The 13069-nt window shown below is 37.0% G+C and overlaps 1 protein-coding gene across 2 annotated transcripts in view; it reads left to right on the forward strand.

Annotated features, from left to right (window-relative positions):
* SLC13A1 (solute carrier family 13 member 1) overlaps window positions 1-13069 on the forward strand; it is a 136661-nt gene that overhangs the window by 69690 nt on the left and 53902 nt on the right. The window lies entirely within an intron of this gene.

The raw sequence follows: 13069 nt of genomic DNA on the forward strand, positions 1-13069 counted from the left end.
GCGTACTAATTCATCAGCCAAATTACTCCCTAATATCAGTCAGAGTGTCATTAAAAAATGGAGGGAAGGGGTAAAAAAACTATATTTTACAGCCTAATTTTTATTTCAATTCCATCTGGAGGTATAATTTAAAAGAGAACCAAGGTGATTTTTAAATATAATCAACCATACTTCCCAAGACAATTTGACAGTCGGAATTTGTGGGGGAGAAGCTATTATCCAAATTGCCTAGTCATAGCTTCATTTGCCTTCCTACCTCTGCAGCAAGTACCCTGACTGCACTTGGTTGAGGTGGTTAAGGCAAGATATGACAGTGTTATTGTTAAATGGGGCCTGGGGAAGTATGAAAGTGTCAACTGTGAGGAAGTAATCGATGCAGGAAAAGTTTTAGCTTCAATTCTTGTTTACTGGCAACAGAGATGAGAGCTTCAGGAAAATTGGGGAGACATTCACCCACTGGGGTGAGGGTTTAGATATCCAGTACCAGCAAGTAGGAGAGAAAACAGAAAAGAAAACAAGGCAAAGAAAGAGGTTCCTACGCTGAAGAATTTTATGTTTAGGATAGCAATTAAGACTTTTATATAGGGATCAAGACATATAAATAGAAACAACTAGGAATAACACTGAAAACCTGTGAGAAGAAAATAGTTATTCAACAAATGTTACTGAGTGCTTACTACGGGCCAGGTGCTGCTTTAAGTGCTGGGAATAGAGCAGCAAATAACAAAATATATGCTTTCTTGGCATTTTTGCTTGGATTGAAGGCCAGCTCTACCACATACTCACAATGTGATCATCGATCCCTACTTGACCATGGAATTACAATACCCACCTCGATGAATGTTGGTGTAGACTAAAAAGGATAAGTCATGTAGAACACCAAGTATTGTACCTGGTGTGTAGTAGGCATTCATAATGTTATTTTCCCATCCTTTTACATATTTATAAGTCAGAAAAACAGATTTGTCTACTTACTTGTTAGATTTCTTCACCTTTTAAATAAGTTCTTCTATCTATAAGGTTTATGATTAGCAGTATAGATGAAGTTCAAACAATCAGGACACCTCTCCCCTAATCATTCTCCACTTTAAACACAAAGCAAATCTATGTTTCTGTAGACCAGAATGGGTCAGACAAGCAAACAAAGGCAGTGAAGGTGAGAACCTCTGGTTGAAAATTCTCCCACCTCATCCTGGGGACAGTCAGATTCAAAGACCCTAATAAGGGCCAGGGAGTAGTTTTCTTGCTATGAAAAAAGAAAAAGCTACAGACCACTGTCGGTGGTAATATTCATCAAGATAGGCACTTTCCAGCCTCTCCATCAGGACCTGACTCAAGCTGATGGATCCAGCTAGATGATTGGATTTGCACTGTCCTAGTAGGACAGGACCTCAGGCTGCCAAGATAAGACATTCCAGATGGGAAGCTAGGGACTTACTGGAGGCAACTGTAAAGCTTCTAGATGAGGAATAAAGAATACAGAAAGAACAAACACAAAAATAAAACAACTACCACTCAATCTCAACATGCAAGAAGATAATTAAGAAAGACTGAGAATAGTGAAACTATGGAAAGAGCCCACATGTCCATCAACAGATGAATGGATAAGAAAGATGCCAGACACACACACACACACACACACACACACACACACACACATCCATACAATTCCATTGCATACAATGGAATACATCTCAGCCATCAAAAAAACGAAATCTTGCTTTTGCAACAACCTGGATGGAACTAGAGGGTATTATGCTAAGTGAAATAAGTCACTCAGAGAAAGACAACTATCATATTTCTCACTCATTTGTGGAATTTAAGAAACAAAACAGAGGATAATAGGGGAAGGGAGGGAAAAACAAAACAAGACAAAATCAGAGAAGGAGACAAACCATAAGAGACTCTTAATCATAGGAAACAAACAGGGTTGCTGCAGGGGAGATGGGTATAGGGATGGTGTAACTGGGTGATGGACATTAAGGAAGACATGTGATTAATGAGCACTGGGTATTATATAAGACTGATGTGGGGTGCCTGGGTGGCTCAGTTGGTTAAGTGTCTGCCTTCTGCTCAGGTCATGATCCCAGAGTCCTGGGATCGAGTTCAGCATCAGACTCCTGGCTGACTGGAGAGTCTGCTTCTCCCTCTGCCTGCCGCTCCCCCTGCTTCTCCTCTCTCTCTGACAAATGAATAAAAACTTAAAAAAACAAAAACTGATGAATCACTGAACTTTACCTCTGAAACTAATAATACACTATATGTTAATTAATTAAATTTAACTCTAAAAAAGAAAGAAAAGTTTAATAATACTAAAAAAGAAAGAAAGACTGAAAATGGAAACAACACAGAGATGAAAGCACTCCAAATAGAATAAAAACAATAAGAGAATCAAGGCACGTTTGAGACACTTGAGCTACAGATTGCAGGATTTGTTGAAAAGCTATAATAATTAAAAGAGTTTAATAATTTTGCAAGAAGTGATTTTTAAAAGGTGACCATGATTGAGGGATAAAATAAAGAGCCCAGAAACACATGTGCCTGCATTTGTAAAAAAACAAACAAACAAAAAAAAACAAAAAAAACTGGCATGGGAAATATAGAGCAACAGGAATTGTGGGGAGGAGATGGACCATCCAATTTAAAAAGCCAGGGCATTCTGGTTACACATTGAGGAAAAATAAGGTGTCAATTTCCTATACAAATAAATCAAGGCCCTACACTTAAAAATTTTTTAATTTTAGAAAAAAAATGGAAGTATATAATACAGGAAGAATTTTTCATACAAGGTAGTAAAAACAAACAAAAAAAAACCCAAAGAATTTTAAAATAACTGCAGTAAAATCTTTTCAACCAAAAATAGAATAAAGCAAATTGCAGAGATCAGCCAGAGATTAAGAAAAATATTTGTAAATATTTAACTTATAAAGAAATATTAAAAATCTAAAAATAACCACAAATTCATGAAAAAGAGAAGCAAACAAGCAACAGAAAAATGGTAAGAGGCTATAAATAAGGTAATTGTAGGAGAGAAACAATTATGTTCAGTGACCATGAAAAAATACTTCAATGGTATTCAATTTGATACAAATTGAATTAAGAAGAACTTCTCATGCCATCAGATTGTCCAATAAACTAGCCCAATATACTAATGGTTGGTAAAATGGAACTTTCTCACATTGTTAGTACTGATATAAACAGATACAACCATCTTGATAGCAACTGGCAATACCCACTACAGTTAGACTCCACCTCTTTCATTCAGAATTTCACTACTACTTTTATACTCTAGCTTAGAAAATCTCTTTCCTCTATCTACATAAAGGTAGGTAAAAAGATGTTAATAGCCTAATAATAATGAAAAATTGAAGGGAAAGAGCCTTCAGTAGAAAAATGGACAAATGAATTGTAATACATTCATAAAGGAAATGCCATGTCCATTTAAAATGAATTAACAATAGGTCTACATATATCAACATGAATGTATTTGACATACATAAGTAAAATGATAGAGTAAAAAATCATTCTTCACATGAGTGAAAAAACAAGTTGAAAAATAATATATGCAGTAAACCTTATTTAATTTTAAAACCAAATGTTGTTTATTAATGGTAGAGATGTAGTGAAAAGAAGGGGCCCATGTACCTCAGTGTTTCTAGCAGCAACATCCACAGTTGCCAAACTGTGAAGGAGCCAAGATGCTCTTCAACAGATGAGTGAAGAAAGAAGATGTGGTACACATATACAATGGAATATTACTTAGCCATCACAATGAATGAATACCCAACTTTTGCATCAAATGGATGGGACTGGAGGAAATTATGCCAAGTGAAATAAGTCAAGCAGAGAAAGACAATTATTGTATGGTTTCACTCATATGTGGAACATAAGGACTAGGGCAGAGGACCACAGGGGAAAGGAGGGAAAACTGAATGGGGAACAAATCATGAGGAAGACAAACCATGAGAGAGAGACTCTGGACTCTAGGAACTAAATGAGGGTTACAGAAGGGAGTAGGGTGGAGGGATGGGGTAACCAGGTGATGGATTTTAAGGAAGGCACATATTGTGATGGGTACTGGATGTTATATGCAACTAATGAATCATTGAACACTGTATCAAAAACTAATGATGTACTATATGTTGGCTAAATAAACATAATAAAAAATAAGGAAAAAAAGATATACTGCTAGAAGTTTTCTTTTTTTAAAAAAATATTTTATTCATTTATTTGACAGAGAGAGAGAGATCACAAGGAGGCAGAGAGGCAGGCAAAGAAAGAAAGGGAAGCAGGCTCTGCACTGAGCAGAGAGCCAGATGTGGGGCTCAATCCCAGGACCTTAAGATCATGACCTGAGTTGAAGGCAGAGGCTTAACCCACAGAGCCACCCAGGTGCTCCATGCTAGAAGGTTTCTAATACAATATCTATTGTCAGAAAAAGGGATTTCCTATCCATATTGATAACCAGTCTGCACTTGATAGCTTCATCTCTCTGGTGGTATGAGAGAATCTTCATACAATAGAAAAGGTGGAGGTGGCCCTAAATGAGCCAGGGAGGCACAGTGTACACACACAGAGCAGGAAACCCTGCTTAAGGGACATTATACTTCATGCTACGTAATGGGATTTACAACATATGTATTCTGCACAATAGCCTCTGTCTGGCTGCATGTGGTTTGTTTGCTGAACTTACCATGTAATTTTTGGAAATTGTAGGGAATATATAAATTTTTGAACAGAAAATTTTATGCTTTTATTTTGAGGTATTTTTATTTGAGGAAGCCCTCTCAACTCCCCGCACCCTTTGTTTCATGTAGTATTTTGGGAATAAATCATGATTTTTTAAAAAATCTGTTTTATAAAATCAGACTTGGTCAGAATTTTCAACCTTTTTTCTTTCTATATTTTCCATCACAACAAACAAAAAAGAAGTAGACATTATTGTGTTCCTCTAATTCAGCTCAAGAACTCATGTACTCATGTGCTTTGCTATTTCTAGAACAAAATTTTATTCAAATTATTGTTATGGTTGCAGAGTTCATTTTAATAAAGATAACAGCGACTTCCACTAGACTTGAGAGGAATTGAAAGAGGGGGAAAACAATTCACCCACAGTCTAACTGACTTGACGGCTGGCCTTTGTTGTTGCTTTATTGTTTGCTCATGGTTGTGATGGCTAGTGGCGGTAATGGGGGAGTGGCTCTACTTTAAGAGTAGGGGGATTGGTGATAAGGTAGATAGAGGGAAGAGAAAAAAAATTAAAGGGATCAACAGGAGACAAAGATGATATAGTTAGAGATAATGGGTTAGTCTCTGGATTTTTACTGACAAAATGAAGGAATTTTTCCCCGACCCCAGAGCCGGTTCTGTGAATCAGATATCCAGGACACACTTTCAGTGGCAGCACACACAACTGTTGAGTTTTCTTCTTCATCAGAAGAGCTTGTTCACCAAAAATTACTCACCCTAGAATCAGTTTTTTTAAATAGATATGAATAATAGAAAACAATGAAATGTTTTTCTCTATCTTCTGTTCCTTCTTCTTAATAAGAATGTTCACAGATCTTTGGTTTTAAAAAATAATTCTATATATTTTAATATTAGATTCTTAAAAGAAAATGCTTGACACTGTATCTGGATTAACCTTCCATTGTTAAATACCTGAAAGGTATTGATGGAAAAGAACACTTTCTTGCCCATGGCTCCAAGCCTGACCAAGAAAGATCAAATAATAGAAAATAGGAATTGGAAGGAGATATTCCTGGGATGGTGGACCCATCAACAGGATAGCTGTGTAATTTATAAATGAGGGACACGAGAATGGAAAGTGTTCCTAATCAGAAAGGCAATAGGTGTAAACCAGCACGATCCCAAGAAAATGGAGACAGATTGCCATACTGCCACCCAGCCCTCTGGATAATTCTGTATTCCTCCTTTTTAGACTTAAAGCTTTCATTAAGTTAAGAAAAATGGGGCATTTCCCATAGATTCTGGGAAGGCAACTCTTAGGAACAATGTAAATATGGTGGCTTAGCCAGCTGTAATTACAACTTCCTGGGACTCATATGCAAAAATATAAAATGCACATGAGTGTTTGGGGGAGGCTCCATAGACAAGACATAAATTTGAACCTTAACACTGAAGGATGGGGAACTTTATAAAATATGTTCTGAATCTGGAGATGAAACTTGGGCAGAACATTACCTGGAAGCAAGTGTCCAGTTTCCAAGTTGGACCCGGAATTAGAGATTAAAGAGAAGGTTTGGAAAAGGAAGTAACTCAGTGTTTCTCAAACTTGAACCTGTGTAAGAGTCACCTGGGGAAACTGAACATGCTGATTCCGATTCAGCATGCGGGAAGGGCCTGATTTCTGCATCTCTCACAAGCTCTCGGGTCATGCTGATACTGCTGGTCCACGGACCACACTGGGGGCCGGGCAGAGAAATTCAAATAAATGGTCCAAGTGTTGATTCTGGAATGGTAAAACAAGATTTATTTGCAAGGCAGTGTGTCTGGGTAGCATTTTTATTACCAGAGATTTTATTGAGATGCTAACAAAGGTACAGCAGGTAAGAGAATAAAGGTGAAAAGGTGTAGTGCTCTGCAGAACTGAAAATCACAAATCTGTCTTTAAAGGGTAAGCTCTCCTTGAGTCCGAATAATTGCTGACATGGAAGAATATGATCCCAATATTACCAAATTCCTTAGTTTTTCAAGGAAATCCAGAAATTCAGATTTTATTTTTAACATGAAATGTGTTGGTATATAAATCATGATTCAAATGAAACTCACATACCTGCATATCATCATGAGTCAAATAAAATGTATGTTCTTGTTAGACTTGGTAGTCAGCTGGCTACTTCGTCTCAATAGTCAGACTGGGTCAAAGAGTCCAAGGGTCCAAAGTCCAGAGTCCAGATTATAGTTAGAGGCAGTTAGAAACTGTCCCTTAAGGGCATCTGGGGAATTATCAGTATGACAACTTGGCTGAACATAATGTATTAAAGTTCAGAAAGAGATTGCATGATAAGGAGCAGGGATCAGAACCCAAACATCAAGAAGACATATAAATGAGCTCTTTAGAACTAGAGATATGATGTCAGGAAGTATTCGGGCAAGTCCAGTAAATCTTATTACAGTTAGAGTGAAGGTGGCATCGCATACAAGATGAGGATTATGGATTATTTCCAATAAACACCTCAAAATTACTGACTTGATTTTAAGTCAGGGCTGGGCAGTAAAAATATGAAATTTTTTAGGGAAATTAATAATTTAACACTTACATTTTGCTTTTTATTGTGTTTCTAAAGTTGCCACTCCTGAGTAGACCATGATATTCTAGCTTGAAGTAGGCCCATGTTGAGATGAAACAGGGGTTATGTTAGCTAGCACTGGATTTATTTTTCTGTTTGAATAGTCCCTTATAGGTTGGTGCTCCAAACAGTTGTCAGGGTGACTAGTCCTTTAATCTGGCTTTATGCAAGGGAATGACAGAAATCAAAGTGGCTCCTTGGAAGACGGTGTGGTTGTGTGGAACAGCCTAGACAGCAGTGGAGGAAGGGGGGTAGGGTCTGAGGGGCAGATCTGAGAGAGAAAATGACAGGGATAGATAGAGGATCTGATTGTGGGGAAAAGAGCAAGGAAGTAATGGGGTTCATTTATCTTTGAAATCTGTATTCCTGCAAGTATTAGAAAACAAAGTGGTATTCATATGTTCTCACCAAAACACAGGCCTGGTCGTTCTTATGCATTGGTATCTTAAATTAAGCTAGTATTGGGGAGCCTGGGTGCCTCTGTTGGTTGAGCATCTGACTTTTGATTTCAGCTCAGGTCATGATCTCAGGGTCATGAGATTGAGCCCCACACTGAACTCTGTGCTCGGGGCAGAGTCTGTTGGAGATTCTCTCCTTCTCCCTCTGCCCCTCCCCCTGCTCACACTCTCTCTGTCTCTAAAATAAATAAATAAGATCTTTTAAAATTAATTAATTAATCTAAGTATTCACAAATCCTCTCTAGAGCAAATTAGGAAGTTTTTTACTTAAGGCCAGGCTATGTTTCATTGTTTTATTGTCAAGGTTATAGAGGCAGACTGTCTATAAAACCGTTAACATCCAAGCAACTTTATTCTATCTCCTGAAAAGATAACATGGTGAAGGCATAACATAGTCCTAGCTTCTTAAGGATTTCTTAGACCCTCCCACTGAAAGTGCAGGGACACTAGGTGGCCAAACACCAAGCTCTGATATTTACCCTGACGTGGGGGAATCAGAGAGCAGCAGAGCTAGAAATGTTATTGCCCTGGGAGAACTGTAAATAAAATACCTCATTAAACACAGACAGCAGTTTTTATAAATTTTTCACACGCAACACAGATTTTGCAGAGATTAAGCCTTGTGAGAGCAAAACAAAGTCATATAATAGATGCTAACTTTTGTCAATCACTTATTACACTCCAGGTGATTTCATTTCAACATTTTTTATATAAGCCAAATATAATAATACATTTCAGCCACTTTTTATTGAATATAATCAATACCCAATGTTCTGTTAGTTTCAGGTATAATGAAACATAATGATTCCACATTTATATACATTGTGAAATGATCACCACAATAAGTCTAGTTACCATCTGCAACCCAAGTTACCATTTCTTTTATGATAGGAACTTTTAAGATTTTCTTAGCATCTTGCAAGTCTGAAATGCAATATTATTGACTGTAGTCACCATGCTGTGCATACGTCCTCATGACTTCTTTATTCTATAACTGGAATTTTGTACCTTTTGAACCTCTTCAACAACCCATTTTGTCTACCTTCCTAACACCTTCCCCTCTGGCAACTGCCAATCTGTTCTGAGTTTGGCTTGGTCTGATTTTGTTAATTCATGTGTTTATTAGATTCAAAATATAAGTAAAATCATTCAGTATTTCTCTTTCTCTGTGTAACTTATTTCACTTAGCGTAATGCCCTTAAGGGCCATTCATGTTGCCACAAATGACAACATTTTATTACTTTGTTTTTATGGCTAAGAGGTAGTCCACTGTGTGTGTGACATCTTTCTCTCTCTATGTTACATATATATATACCATATCTTCTTTATCCATTAATCCATCAGTGGACACTTAGGTTGTTTCCATACCTTGGCTATTCTAATAATGCTGCAATGAACATAAGGGTGCGTGTGTCTTTTCAAATTAGTGTTTTCATATTCTTCAGATAAATACCCAGTGATGGAATTATTGAATCATATGGTAGTTCTATTTTTGATTTTTTGAAGGACCTCCACACTGTTTTCCTTTGTGCCTATACCCAGTTTACATTCCCAGCAACAGTGCACGAGGGTTCCCCTTTCCCCCACATCCTTGCCAGCACTTCTTATTCCTTTCATTTTCATAACAGCCATTTGGACAGGTGTGGGTTGATCTCATTGTGGTTTTGATTTGCATCCCCGTGATGATGAGTGATTCTGAGCATCCTTCATGTGCTTGTTGACCATCTTATGTCTTCCTTAGAAATGTCTATTTGGACCCTCTGCCTATTTTTTTAATTGATTTTGTTACTGAATTTTATGGATTGTTTATATATTGGGGGTATTAACTCCTTACCAGATACATAATTTGCAGGTATTTTCTCTCATTCCTTAGGCTTTTATTTGGTTGATAGTTTCCTTCTCCATGCATAAACTTTACAGTTTGATGCAGTCACATTTATTTCTACTTTTATTGGTTTTGCCTTTTGAGTCAGATCCAAAAAATATATATATATATCATCAAGACCAATGTCAAGGAGTTTACTGCCTATATTTTCTTCAGTAATTTTATAAATTCTGGTCTTGCATCCAAGCCTTTAATCTATTTTGAGTTACTTTTTGTATATGATATAAGATAGTGGTCTAGTTTTATTCTTTTGCATGGGGCTATCCAGTTTTCCAAATAGTATTTATTGAAGGGCCTGTCCTTTCTCCATTGCATACTTTTGGCTCCTTTGTCATAAATTAATTGACCATATATATGTGGGTTTATTTGTGAGCTCTATTCTATCCCATTGATCTATGAATCTGTTTATATGCCAATACCATTCTGTTTTGATTATTACAGTTTTATAATATAGTTTGAAATCAGGATGCATGATCCCTCTAACTTTATTTTCTTTCCCAAGATTGCTTGGTTATTCACACTTTTTGCTCAATACAATTTTAGCATTGATTGTTCAAATCCTATGAAAAATGTCACTGAAACTTTGATAGGCATTTCATTGAATCTATTGATTGCTTTGAGTAATATGGACATTTTAACAATATTAAGTCTTTCAAACCATGAGCACAAAATATTTTTCCATTTATTTGTGTCTTCTTTGGTTTCTTTCATCAATGTCTTACAATGTTTAATATACAAGTAGGTCTTTCACCTCTTGGTTGAATTTGTTCCCAGATATTTTATACCTTTTGATGCATTTGTGAATGGGATTGTTTCCTTAATTTTTTTTTTCTTACAGTTCATTGCTACTGTATAAAATGCAACAGATTTTGTGTACTGATTTTATATCCTGCAATTTTACTGTATTTGTTTATTAGTTCCAATAGATTTTTTTGTGGAGTATTTTAAGATTTTCTCTATGTAGTGTTATGTCATCTGCAAATAGTGACAATTTTATTTCTTCCTTCTAATTTGGAAGTCTTTTATTTCTTTTTATTGCCTAATGATTCTGGCTAGACCCTCCAGTACTATATTGAGTAAAAATAATGAGAATGGGCACACTTGTCTTGTTCCTGATCTTAAAGGAAAGGCTTTCAGCTTTTTACCATTGAGTGTGATGATAGCTATGGGTTTGTCATATATGGCTTTGATTATATTGAGGTACAGTCTATCTATACTCACCTGTTGAGAGTTTTTATCTTAAATGGATAAAGTTCTTATCTTAAATGGATGTTGAATTTTTTCAGGCGTGTTTCTCCATCTATTGAGATGATCATATGAATTTTGTCCTTAATTAGTGTGGTGTATCACCTTGATAGATTTGTGGATGTTGAACCATTCTTGCATCCGTGGAATAAATCTCACTTGATCATGATGCATGATCCTTTGAACATACTGTTGAATTCAATTACCTAACATTTTGTTGAGGATTTTGCATCTACATTCTTCAGGGATATTGGTCTGTAATTTTCTTTCTTGTGTGTCCTTTTCTAGGTTTGGTATCAGGGTGATGCTGGCCTCATAAAATGAGTTTGGGAGCATTCCCATCCCTTCAAGTTTGAGAATGTTTTGGTAGAATTCACTGGTGAAGCTCTCTGGTCTTGGACTTTTCTTTGTTGGGGGTGTTTGATGACTCGACTCAATCTCCTTATTAGTAATTTTTATTTTCAGATTTTCTATTTCTTCATTATTCTGTCCTAGAAGATTGTATTTTTCTAGGAATTTATCTATTTCTTCTAGTTCATCCAATTTGTACAATTTTTCATAGTAGTCTTTTGTGATTTTTTCTTTGTATTATTATTTGTTACTATAATTATTTGTATTAATTGTATTTCTTTGGTGTCAGTTGTAACTTATCTGATAACATTCTGATTTTATTTATTTAAAGCCTCTCTCTTTTTTCCTTAGTAAGTCTATCTAAAGGTTTTTCAGTTTTATTTATCTTTTCAAAGAACCAGATCTAAGTTTCATTGATCTTTTCTATTGTCTTTTTAGTCTCCATTTCATTTATTTCCACTCTGATCTTTATTTTCCTCCCTCTACTAACTTTGGAATTAATTGTTCTTTTGCTGGTTCCTTTAGGTGCGAGGTTAGTTTGTTTGAGATTTTTCTTGTTTCTTGAAGTGGTAGCCTGCCGACAACTATCTCTCCAATTGTTTCAGATTTCTAGCGCTTGGAGATGCTATCCTCTCTGGTCAGCAGAGGCAGGCACTCAAGGGGCAACTCCCGTGTTGGCTCTACTTGCCTGCTGGCTTTGGCAGGGCTTTGAGTGCAGCGCATTCAGCTTCCCAGCTCTGGTGGGGATGCAAGGGCAGTATAGGAGTGGGGCACACCCGCTCGTGGTAGCAAGGTAAATGAAGAATGCAAAAATGGCACCAACTAGCACTTCTATCCACGGACAGATCCTAATGGGCTCTGCCCCTCTGTGAGACACTTTTAAGATTAACAAGTAACTGTCCTTTATGTACGATCTAGGCAATTTTCAAACTGCCGATTTTGTACTGAGTCGCAGGGTGGATGATTTTGTACATGAGCTCTTAAAGAGTAAAATCTCTGGGGCGCCTGGGTGGCTCAGTCTCTTAAGCATTTGCCTTTGGCTCAATGACCCGGGAACCTGCGATTGAGCCCCATGTTGGGCTCCTTGCCCAGCGGGGAGTTGTTTCTCCCTCTTCCTCTACTTGCCACTCCTCCTGCTTATGCTCTCTCTCTGTCAAATAAATAAATAAAATCTTTTTTTTTTTTTTTTTTAAAGAGCAAAATCTCCATTTCCTACAACTTCATGGGTCTCCTGAACCTAAGCCTTATTGGTTTTCAAAGTCAGACATTTTGGGAACTCCTCTCACTGGTGCAGATCCCAAGAGTTGAGGTGCCTGATATGGGGCACAAACTCCTCATCCTCAGGGAGAAACTCCATATTTTGAGATACCTCCCAATTGTGGGTCACCATACCACATCTGGGGGTTCTGGTGAAACCACATTCCTGTCTCTTACCTGTCTGGATGTGACTCTCTTATCCTTTGTTATGAAGGAAACTGTTCAGCTAGCTCTTGGTTTTATTTTTTGGAAGAAATTATGTCATGTGTAGGTGTAGACATGTTGCGTTTGTGAGAGGAGGTGAGTTCAGTTCTGCCATCTTGAACCCCAAATCACAACCATTTCTTAACAATGCTCTAAAACAGAAATCCACAATTTTATACCTAGCAAAGAAGCAGATCCTGTTCAGAATTTCATTTCTGTTGAGTCTTCCTGTGTTTCTTCAAGAGCTCAGTTGTCTTCAAAAAGCAAAGCAGGAGGTTCTTAACTTCTAGGTCCATGTTACTTAGGAGCTGATTTAGTCTCATCCATGTCACATAACCTGGCACTGTCCTCCTTCT

This window comes from Mustela nivalis, assembly GCF_964662115.1.
Source record: "Mustela nivalis genome assembly, chromosome: 12".
Classification (NCBI taxonomy): Eukaryota; Metazoa; Chordata; class Mammalia; order Carnivora; family Mustelidae; genus Mustela; species Mustela nivalis.